General features: G+C 53.7%; 1 long non-coding RNA gene across 1 annotated transcript; it reads right to left on the bottom strand.

Moving 5' to 3' along the window:
* Positions 1-2,981: 2,981 nt before the first annotated feature.
* Positions 2,982-8,118, bottom strand: LOC144580696 (uncharacterized). Its single transcript, XR_013530695.1, has 2 exons — positions 7,753-8,118; positions 2,982-4,466 (listed from the first exon to the last, which is right to left on the bottom strand). It is a non-coding gene; the product is annotated as an uncharacterized LOC144580696 (long non-coding RNA).
* Positions 8,119-11,244: the final 3,126 nt, after the last annotated feature.

Raw genomic sequence — 11,244 nt, 5'->3', positions numbered from 1 at the left:
AATGCAAGATGAATTTGTGTTATATTTCATATATCATCTCAGAATGTTTGCTACTGTAACGTATGAATGTTTATAAAATATGAAGGTAGAATCGGGGATAATGTTATGGGTTAAAACAGATTTGTCTGGTACGCCATTGTCTCTCATCTTCGCGATTACTCTATGAAATAGGTCCTTTGTCCCCATTAGACAGGTGAGAAAGCAGGTTCAGAAGGCCACACGGCAGTAAACAGGATTTAAACTAGACTCGTCCAAGCCTCAAGCCGGGTCGGAGTTCTTCCCACCCCACTCCACTGCCCGTCTATCATGATTTAACTGCAGACCCCAAGACGGGGACAAAGTGAAGACATTTTGCCAGCTGAGGACTTCATACTCATTTACGGTCACCAGTAAAATGTCATTGTAACGTGCCGTCTCCTTATACTAGGTGATTAAAGAAAAGAATCTCCAAATGAACAGTGTGTTTCTAGCTTGGTCTCTCCTTCAGCCTCCCTTCCATCCTTTCATCCAGGCACAAGGAAGGATACCCCTGCCTCTGTGTGTGTGTTTCTGTCTGTGTTTAATCAACAGAAGCCATTTCTCTTCAGTTATTCTTTATGCATATTTTTCTGCACGATGGCCAGAGGGATTTTCCGTGTTTGCACTATGTAAACACTTTGAGAAGAAAAACAACCACATACTGTAACCCAACAGGGTGAAAGTTCTCCAGCATGTGGTGCCCAACACTCCTGGGGTGTGTCTCCCACAGTCCATCCAGCAGAGAGCCCCCATATTTGCTCTCCCTAGTCAGGGCCTCTGTGCAAAGCCCAGCATCCCCCACATAGCATCCAGGGGCTGCAGAACCAATGGAGGCCTCTAGTGGGCCATGCCGGCTTTCAGGGCACATGTGCACAGGCATTCACACTCACATACATGCACTCACACTGGGCGTAAACACAGACACATCCACACTCACAGGTGCACCCACACATACAGGCACACATACTAAAACACGTTCATACATGCACTTACAAACACAAACTCATATGCCACGTCACTCATGCATGCTCATTCACACAGGCTCACGCTAACACATGTCCACATATTCACACACTTGCACACACATATGGGCATACACACACATAAATGGACACACATTCACACTCATGCACACTCACGCATGTTCACTCTGGAATCTGCACACCCACACACATTCACACTCATGTACTTGCACACTCACGGCTGCCCACTCTCACATGCACATGCATGGGCCAAGTGAGCGCTTTCCATCCTGGACGAAGCCTCTCCCCAGGCATGTGCTGCCCCTCCTGTCTCCAGCGCTGGTGCCTGGGCCGGCAGCTGCCCTGTTTTCTCCTCCTGTAGATGGAGTGATTTGAAGTCCTTGACCTCCACGGGGCCTTTCTCATCTCAGGTCAGACTTCCAGGATCCTGTGTGTGCAAGCTCACAGAGGCTCAAGTTCTGCCTCAAAATCACACATCTGTCATGACTCTATGGCCAAAATGTATCCCTGCCAGGGCAGGAGGCAGAAATGGCGGTGCGGCATCACCACGCGATCACAGCCTCCTCTTTGTATCCCCACGACAGCCAGCCATGGCAACGGCTGCCAGGCAGGTGCACAGCAGGGAGAAGCAGGGCGGGAGAAGCCCTCATCTCCAAGGGGTGGCCAGGTGGGTTTATTTTCAGGGAAAGCTGGTTGTGTTGAAGAGCATGAGGAAGAGCTGGGGGGGGAGGGTCATACAATGGAAAAATGTTTTAGACTTGAAAGAGACTTTGAGTCATGCAGTCCAGCATCCAGCCCCATCCAGGCGGCTCTCCGACAGTAGCAATGCCGTAACGTGGTGTTTCTCAGGATGTGGGGGAGGACCACCTGCATGGGGAGGGGACATACAGAAAATGCAGGCCCCCAGCCTTGCCCCTCACTACCTGGGCACTGGAGGATGGGCCCCCGGCATCCAGGTGACTTGGGTGCTCACACGACCTTGAGGATGGGACCTCATCCTTCTGAACACCAGGTGATCGATCCAGTGGGATGGCCCCTTCTGTGGGCAGATGTCTCTGCCCAGAAATTCCTCCCAACATAGAATCACGGTTGGCCTTCCAGCTGGAACAGCCACACCCAAGGAGCCTGCCCCCTGCCCCCCGACACTGGATGCTGAGGGCCACTCCTGCACACGGCAGCCTTCAGACCCTTCTGGAGAGTTCTCTGGGCCTCCTCTGTTTTGCTCCTCGAACCTCTCCCTCACATAAACACGTGCCCTTGTCTTTTTTCTGTTTCTGTTTGCCTTTGCAGAAGCTCGACTTTCTGATCACAGCCTGGATGACTCTTCTCTTTTCACATTCCACTTTGGAGACTACTGCCCTTCCTCCACGGGCAACAGCTGCTGGGTTGGATGGAAAGTGAGGGTGCAGCCTGGGTCAGGACTTCGTCTCCGAGCCTCGAAGAGAGGGGCAGGCATGCTGCTTTCTCGCTCTGGAGCCAGAGAGATCAGAAGGTAAGGAGACAACAGAAACTCCCAGAAGAGGTGCCAGGGCCCTCAGAGATGCTTCTGTAACACGGCAAAGGCGTATCTAAGACCAGGGAGGCTGTAGACACACATGTGCCAGTATGTTTTCAGACTCCGCATGCCTCACAGTGAAACCTGCGGAAGGCCCTGGACTCAGAGCCAGATGCCCTCGGTCAGTCCTTGTTCTGCCAACACCCAGACAGGGTCCCGTGGGTGGCATTTCTCCTCTTGGCGCCACTGTTTCCTAAACGGGAAATGACTGAAATGGAATAGTGATCCCTTCTAATTTAGTGGTGTTTCAATGCCTCCTGGTTTTATAAAAACCAAATGAATTAATGTGTGGGAATGCCTTCTAGAACCAGAGAGTATTTTAAGTATCCATGATGTATTGTCATTAGATGTAAGTAAGGCCATTACCGGGGAAATATAATTAAAAATAGAATGTGCTCCCAACCCAGAAAACCTCTCCACAAAGGTGGAAGAGAAAGAGAAGTTTTATTATTGAATAACCATTAAGCCAGAAGGTGATATGCATCTCGGGCAAGGCTAAGAGATTGCAAAGAAAGGATCGCATTCTTTTAAAGACTGGAGCAGCTACAACTCACTGCACGCGTGTTTTCAACATAAACAATAACCACTCCTTAAGGAAGAGACCCTGACAGTGCCATTTGTCACAAACTGTTGACTCCGTGGCCACCTGGTCATTGGCATTACAATCTGTGTTTGTTAATTGCCTGTGTCTAGAAGAAGAATAAACTCCTATCTCCATAACATTAACAGGAGGCCGTTTTGCAACTTGAAGCAAGATGCACTGAGTTAGGCTCTTGGCTTCCCCCTGAAAGCAGAGACGGGGATGCCATCACCCTTGATGTCTACAGTTCAAAATGGGCTTCCAGGTCCTTGAGAAAGACATGCTAGGTCACAAGGCCAGAAACTACCAGTCTAGTCTTCAAAACGATGTACATACATTTCAAACAGGGAAGAAAGCACTTGAAATAGAAGCTCTCAAAAGTAAATGCTCAGGTCCGGGTGTGGTGGCTCACGCCTATAATTCCAGCACTTTGGGAGGCCAAGCCAGGCAGATCACCAGAGGTCAGGAGTTCAAGACCAGCCTTGCCAACATGGTGAAACCCCCACTGTACTAGAAATACAAAAAAATTAGCCAGGCACAGTGGCGCACACCTGTAATCCCAGCTACTTAGGAGGCTGAGGCAGGAGTATCTCTTGAACCCAGAAGGTGGAGGATGTGGTGAGCCGAGATTGCACCACTGCACTCCAGTCTGGGCTACAAAGTGAGACTCCATTTCAAAAAAAAAAGTAGATGTTCAGAGAAAAGGGAGAGAAAATCTCTTCCCTTCTTTTCAATCAGGAGAATCAAGTCTCTATTTTTAATTTGTCTCTGTCCATGAGGGCATGAGGTGGTCTCAAGGGCCTAGGCACTTACCAGACAAGGCTGGCCCGTGCCTGCCAGGGCCTCTTCAACTCTGAGACTGTGAGCCTCAAGGATAAGCTTTGGAACCTGTTGATAACAGCACACACACCACAGTCAGGAATGCTGTCAGTCCTAACAAGTAGCGTGAGGACAAAGGATTTGCGGTTCTTATAAAGGAACGAACCCAAGTCAGAAACAAAGATCCACCCACATCTGGGTCCTGGGACCCAGCGGTGGAGGGCAGCGTGGTCTGGAGAACGGGGTGCCAGCCAGGCCCTGTGTCCCGACTTCCGCCTGTCGGTAAGGGCTGGAACAGTCCTTGGCCATCTGGACTTCAGGGTCTTGATTCCAGACAGTGAAGAGAGAGAGAGGATGGCTCGATCCACACCTGCGCCAGCATTTCATGACTGGGTCATCTGTCAGGACGGGTCGGACCGTGGTGCTTCCAGAACCATCAGGGCTGTTCTGCACCAGGTGTGATATCATCACGTGGCTTTGACATAATGAAGCAGGAGCAATAAAATCTGAACTGAAACGCAATAATCACAAGAATGAGTTTATAGCGGGACATCTTAGAAAGCTTTCTACCAGAGAATTCCAAAAAAGTGATGGCAAACTCAGAGGGGACTGTGACCCACCAGCCCTCATCACAACAAGCAGCTGCTCTGTCACAGTCATTCCCAGAAAACACCAGGGTCCCAGGGCACAGTCTGTCCGCTGGGACTGACGTTGGGATGAAAGCATATCACGACAGTGACTGCCCTTACCTTGAGTCAGGCTTTAGTTTTTAAGATGAAAAGAGAGAAGGTATGTATTCCCCCAGCCCCAAGGATATTCAAGAACAGAATACAACAGATTCAATAGCTCCAATAAGTGATTTTTAAATTCTCAGGTATGCACTCTTTGTCAGGATTCTCCAGAGAAATAAAAGACTGATAATAAAGGAAATTTGTGGGCCGGGTGCAGTGGCTCATGCCCATAATCCCAGCACATTTGGGGGCCAAGGCAGGTGGATCACCTGAGGTCAGGAGATCGAGACCAGCCTGGACAACATGGCAAAAACTCATTTCTACTAACAATATGAAAATCAGCCGGGCATGGTGGTGGCTGCCCGTAGTCCCAGCTACTCAGGAGGCTGAGGCAGGGGAATCACTGGAACCAACCCGGGAGGCAGAGTTTGCAGTGAGCCAAGATCGAGCCACCGCACTCCAGCCTGGGTGACAAAAGCAAAACCCTGCCTCAAAAGAAAAGAAAAGAAAGAAAAATAAATTTGTGATGATAAGAAATTGGCTCACACAGTTTTGGAGCTTAAGTCCAACACCACATGCAGGGTGAATGGGCAGGCTGGAGCCCGGGAGCGCCAATCCATAGTTCCAATGTGGGCGGAGTCAAGGCCCAGGGAGAGCCAATGTTTCAGTTCAGGTCCAAAGGCAGCGAAAAACTGATGTTCCAGTTCAAAGGCCGTCCGGCAGCGGGGGTTCTCTCCTCCTCATGGGCAGGGCAGCCCTTCTGCCCTTTTCAGGCCTTCAGCTAATTTCACGAGGTCCATGGCATCCTGCCTGACTCAGTCTATTGATTCAAATATTCATCCAGTTAGATCAGAGGAGGGACCTGCAGAGGCACAGCTGGCAGAGAAGCCATCGGGCTGGACTGTCAGCTGAGAAGTCCAGGGATCTGATTCACTGACAGCCTCACAGACATTCACCCTGGGCTCCACAAACTGCCAGAACCACCCCCACCCCAAGCCCAAAGGCATCCAAACAACAGCCAGTTTATTTCAGATTGACACCGGTCCTAATGAGCAAGTCAGCCCACACGTCCCATGTACTCTGAGCCTCTCCGTTGCTCACCCCAAATAAACTCTGCTGAACCTAGGGGGCCGCAGGGTGTAGAGGAGAGGGAAGATGGGCAGAGGGCAAAAGCGGGTGCTTTGCTCTGCTCCACCCATAGGAGGCTGGTGCACACCGCTGCTTCTGAAGGGCTTCCTGTTTTAATTGCAGTGCTGAGACACGGTGGCTCTCACACCCTCTAATTCTGGCAAAGCCGCCACTGAGAGTAAGGGGAGGTGGGGGACAAGCAAGCTGCCATTTGGGAGTGAAGTTCACGGTGGCTCCTGGCATGCACCAGCTGAGTCTTAGAGGGAGGGATTCCTCCAAGGGGACTAAGACCAGAGGTTTCCACCGTTCCTGCCCTAACCTTCAGGTGAGCAACCTCCCTGGGTTCCTGTGTCCGAGGCATCTCTCAAAAGGAAGGAACTTCACCACCTTTGCCAGGAAGGTCTCCTGATGCCCGAGATGGGCTGCTCACCTGGTGGGAAGCTCTTTAACAAAATCCCAATGAGTGGCCTCCAGCCCCAGGAAAAGCAGCTTAGAATCTCGCCTGGGGGAACCCCAAGGGGCAGCAAGGTTGATAGCCTCAACGCAGTCCAAACACAGTACAGCTCGCCAATGAGGAAGTGAAACCAAAGGGCCCTTGGCCAAGGTTACCCTGTGCAGTGCGCTGAATGGCAGCCCCTCACCACCCCCCACCCCTCCGCAAAAGGTATGTCCAAGTCCTAACTCCAGGTACCTGTGAATGTAAACTGATTCGGAAATAGGGTCTTTCTGCAGATGCAATTTACATGAGATCATCCTGGACTTGGGGTGAACCTAAATCCAATGACTGGTGGCCTTACAAGAGAAAGGAGTGGGAGATTAGAGGTGCCTGGAGGGAAACCCTGAGAAGATCTGGAGACTGGAGTGACCCATCTATAATGAGCCCAGGACGCTGGGAAGCTCCCACCCCAGAGCCTAGAGAGAGAGGCAGGGGAGAGTTTGCCGCTCCCAGCCTCCAGCGGAAACCAGCACTGCCAGCACCTTGATTTCAGACCTGCAGCCTCCGAGCTGCGAGAGAGGGCCAGTCTGCTTCAGCCTCCCAGCTCGTGGTTCCTTCTCTGTACAGCAGCCCCAGGACGTCGGTTAGGGACGCAGCCTCGCTTGCCGTGGGACCCCTCCGTCGGCTCTTCTCACCACCCACTTTTGCCCTCTGCCCATCTCCCCTCTCTTCCACCCCTGCGAGTCCTGCCCCAGTTCCAGCAGTTTATTTGGGGTGAACAAGAGGCGCTCGGTGCATGTGGGGTGCGTGGACTGACTGGCACGTTAGGACGTGTGTCAGTCTGAAATAACCTGGCCATTCTATCAATGCCTTTGGACTTGAGGGGGTTTCTGACAGGTTGTGGAGCCCAAGGTGAATGTCCCCAAGGCTGCTGGTGAACTGACTCAGATCCCTGGTGGTCGTGACTGACAGTCAGCCCCTCCCTAGTTTCTCCAGAGAACCTGCTCCTCTGCCAGCTGCGCCTCTGCAGGCCCCTCCCTTAGATCTAATCCATCCGTCATGCTTTCATCTCACTGAGAAATATCTCCCCCCGCCTCTGGCAGATGAGAGTAGCGCTCGGGGCTGGATGTGTTATCTCACCACATCTGCCTCACTTTCTCCTGCAGAGGCCCGGCGTTGGCACTGGCTGTGGCCGGGCACAGCCCTAACTTGCTTCTTCGTGATCCTTCCCCCACTTTCATTTGGAAACGTTCCCACATTCTCTGCTTCTTGTAACCTCAACCACGGGTAATGTTGAGAAAGGGTCATTTTTGTCCCGAGGCCCTTCTCCCTGTTGGACAGTCCCAGGGCTTGGCACGGCAGCCTTAGCAGGGCAGAGAAGGAAAAGGCCAGGAGCCCAGCCTGGGGTGCCGTCCAGGGTCCCAACCCAGATTCTCTGCCTGCCACGAGTTCACATGGGGAAGGCCTGTTTGTCCTGAGGAAGCCACAGTTAAAGGGCTCACCATGATGCAAATGACAGTGGCCGTCAGTCCCCACTGTCCCGCTGTTGATCTTGCTGATTTTCTGAGACAGAGATGACCTCCGAGCCTCTTGGGTGGAGAGGAAAGCTCCCAAGATCAAAGTCAGGGCCGGTCACTGGGTGCCACTGTGTAGGATTTTGCCCTGGGGACAGAGGAGGAAAATGAAGGCTGAGAAGATGCTGCCTCACCTGCCCCTGAGAGAGCCCAGCAGCCGCATTGCTCCCACAGACCAGTGTTCAAGACCCCACTCCCCGCAGGGCAGGTGCTGGGGCTTGCTGGGGACCTGTGTGGGATCCGAGCACAAGGACAGCCTCCAGCCTGTAACCTGTCGCTGCTTCTTCCTTCCAGAAAAAAAAAAAAAAAAATAGGTGCCTTGCTGGGGCAGGCCCAGCCCTGCAGGTTCAACTTCTAAAGCAGCTCAGGCAGAAGGCAGAAAACAGGAAGTGAGACTTGGGTGGTGGGAGGAGGGTGTGGGCGAGGGGGGCGGGATGCTGATACAGAAAACTCACATTTGAGAAGAATTAAATGTACAAGAAAGGAGAGGGAGAGAGAGAGAGAGGACACCAGCATGACCTCTCCGTGGATGTGCCGGCGTTTCTGTCTGCAGAGCCTGCCCCGACCTGGCCCATGTCCTGCCTGCTGCCGGCCACCCCAGGGCCTTAGCAGGACAGCTCATGGCCTCCAGAAGCCTTAAAGTCTCTTGTGGGATAAATCGTGGCCCTCAAAATGACACGTTGAAGTCCTACCCCTCCAAACATGTGAATGCGATCTTATTTGGGAACAGGGTTTTTGCAGGTGGAGTTAAGATAAGGTCAGGTCGGAGTAGGGTGGGCCCTAAATCTAATACGTCCTTATAAAATGAGAGAAATCTGGACGCAGAAGCACAGAGAAGGGAGCACCATGAGACAGCAGAGGCGGGGGCGGAGGCGGGGGCGGAGGGAGGTGGCTGCAGCCGGGGCACGCCAGGGACCATGGGCCCCCGCACGCGCCAGCACGGGCCAGGAGGGCTCTGCCCAGACAGCTGGCTCTTGGCCTGGCGACCTCCAGAGCTGTGAGGGCGTCAGTGTCGGTTGCTTAAGCTCCCGTTTTCGCTGCTTTATTCCCGGCCTAAGCCGACTCTCACAGAGTCTAATCCCACACCCAACTACGCCCAGACAACAGGGTCCGTGGTACCAAAGCTAGGCATGAAGGGAGAAGGGTCAGCTGGGCCCTTCAGAGAGGCTGGGGCAGGAGCTGTCCTCACCCAGGAGCCCATGTGGAGAACAGGGAGGCCAGAGCACAGGGCGCAAGATGCATTCTCCCCCCGACCCCGCATCACTCCACCCTTCCGGCCACATGCCAGGCCCCCGCCCTGCCCAGCCCCCAGGACAGTGTAGCTGCTGAGAGCTCTGCCTCTCTGGAAGCGGGCATCAAGGCAGGGCACCAGCGAACGTGGCCCCGGTCACCGTCAGTCCCCTGCGCAAGGTACGACCCCTCACAGGGCTATGGTGACCGTGGCCTCCAGATCACTCAGGGTCAGATCAGAAGAGGCTGACTTCAATTTCAGCAGGAATTTAGGTCAGATAACCAGGGCTGTTAAGCCTCAGCCTGCTTTGTCTGAGGCGTTGTGACGAGAAACACCGGTGTTCGGTGAATCTGCCAGGCAGGCAGTGCTCCCCCACCTACCCTGTCCATCCCCATTGGGGCCCTCCAGCCTCCGTGCCTGAGTGACAGCTTCAGAGCAAGGGAGGCTCCTTCCCGAGTGGGTGGTATCAGTGGAAGGTAGACAAGGAGTTCAGCCCTGAGGTGCAAGGACACCGCGCTTGGGGAACAGAGACATCAGGACCCACGGGCCGCTCGGAAGACAAGGAGGAAGAGGGCTGCTCTGGCCTTTGGGACCTTGCAGAGCCAGGTCTAACCCCAGATCCACTGGCATTTGCTTTCTAGATGGCCTTTGGAAGACACCTGGCCTAGCATCTCATCTGCAAATGGAGCAAAAGTACATGCCCACCAGCGGCAACTGAGCCAGCTTGCTCCGAGAGGCCAGAATGCAATCAGTGCCTGGAGAGCCTGGCTTCCTGCTTCCTCCTCAGGAAGATAAGTGCAATAGTGACCCTGAAATCAACCTTCCGTGCTAAGAAGGGCTGTGTCATGTCCACTGCAGCCACTGTCCACGGTCCACTGTCCGTGGGAACTGCTAGCCAGACGGACTCCTCGCCATTGGTGGGCTCTGGGCGTAGGCAGGCAGGCAGTGAAGGCCTGGCCTAGAGGTAGCCCCCAAATGGTCTGGATGGGGGACATTCAACCTGGGCCAGGTCAGGGCTTCCAAGGGGGCCCAGCAGTAGCTGGCCAGTGTTGAGGCAAGCAGGTGACAGCATGATGGGCAGGACAGTGTGGGTCACAACAACATAAGGCCACAGACACGGGATTGGGGGTGGGGACCAGGCAGCTGGGAAGGTCCTGGCCTCGGAAAGGCAGGGCTGACTCCAGGCCCAGAAACTCCTGACCCTGGGACAAAAAATGGCAAGAGCCATCCCCGGGGCAGTGAACCACTGAACATTTGACCAGAACCAGAACTCAGGAGAGGCAAAGCTGAGTGGCAGCAACTAATCCAGGGCCCACGTCAGCCTGGGGTCAGAGGCCAAGTTCAAGCAATACAATCAGGGCTCGGCCTAGGAGGATGCTAGGCCACAAATCAGCATCAAGACAAAAGGAGAGAGCAAATATTGACCCAATCAGTGCCAGCTCAAACACTCATGCCTCCCTGCTGCCTTCCAGTCCTCGGCTCACCGCCATCCCACTCCCCGACACCCAAAACAGAGCTTCACTGTCACCTCTCTCGGGTCATCGGTCCCTTTCCTCTGTGTGACAATGTGAGTGAGGGTCTCCCCTGCCCTGATAGGTGATGGGCAGCACAAAGGGAGGAGTCAGGGCTGGGTGCAGTGCCTCATGCCTGTAATCCCAGCACTTTAGGAGGCTGAGGCAGGAGGATCACTTCACACCAAGACCTAGAGACCAGCCTGGGCAACATAGTGAGACCCCTGTCTCTACAAAACAGTGCAAAAGAAAAAATGTGCCAGGCGTGGTGGTGTGTGCCGGGAGACCCAGCTGCTCAGGAGGCTGAGGCAGTAGGATCGCTTGAGCCCAGGAGATCTAGCCTACTGAGCCACGTTCAGGCCACTGCACTCCAGCCTGGGCAGCAGAACAAGACCCTGTCTCAACAACAAAAACAAAACAAAGCAAACTCAAAAGGAAGAATCAGGACCCAAGACTACTTCCCCCGGGGCCAGCCCAGGACTGGCATACAGTAGGTACTCAATACGTGCTTGTTAAATGGCCTGGGGTCAGCCCGCATGCACACTGGGGAAGGCCAGGAAGAAGCAGGCAGAAGAGGGCTCCCCACAGCCACTTGTGGTTCCCACTTCCCGGGTGTGCATCTTCTTTTAAGGACCTCTCCACGGTCTCGCAGAACCACAGCTGCGTTTCCCAGAACAG

The sequence above is a fragment of the Callithrix jacchus genome, chromosome 21 (assembly GCF_049354715.1).
Source record: "Callithrix jacchus isolate 240 chromosome 21, calJac240_pri, whole genome shotgun sequence".
NCBI classification, from domain to species: Eukaryota; Metazoa; Chordata; class Mammalia; order Primates; family Cebidae; genus Callithrix; species Callithrix jacchus.
This window is presented reverse-complemented; position numbering and strand designations above follow the sequence as displayed.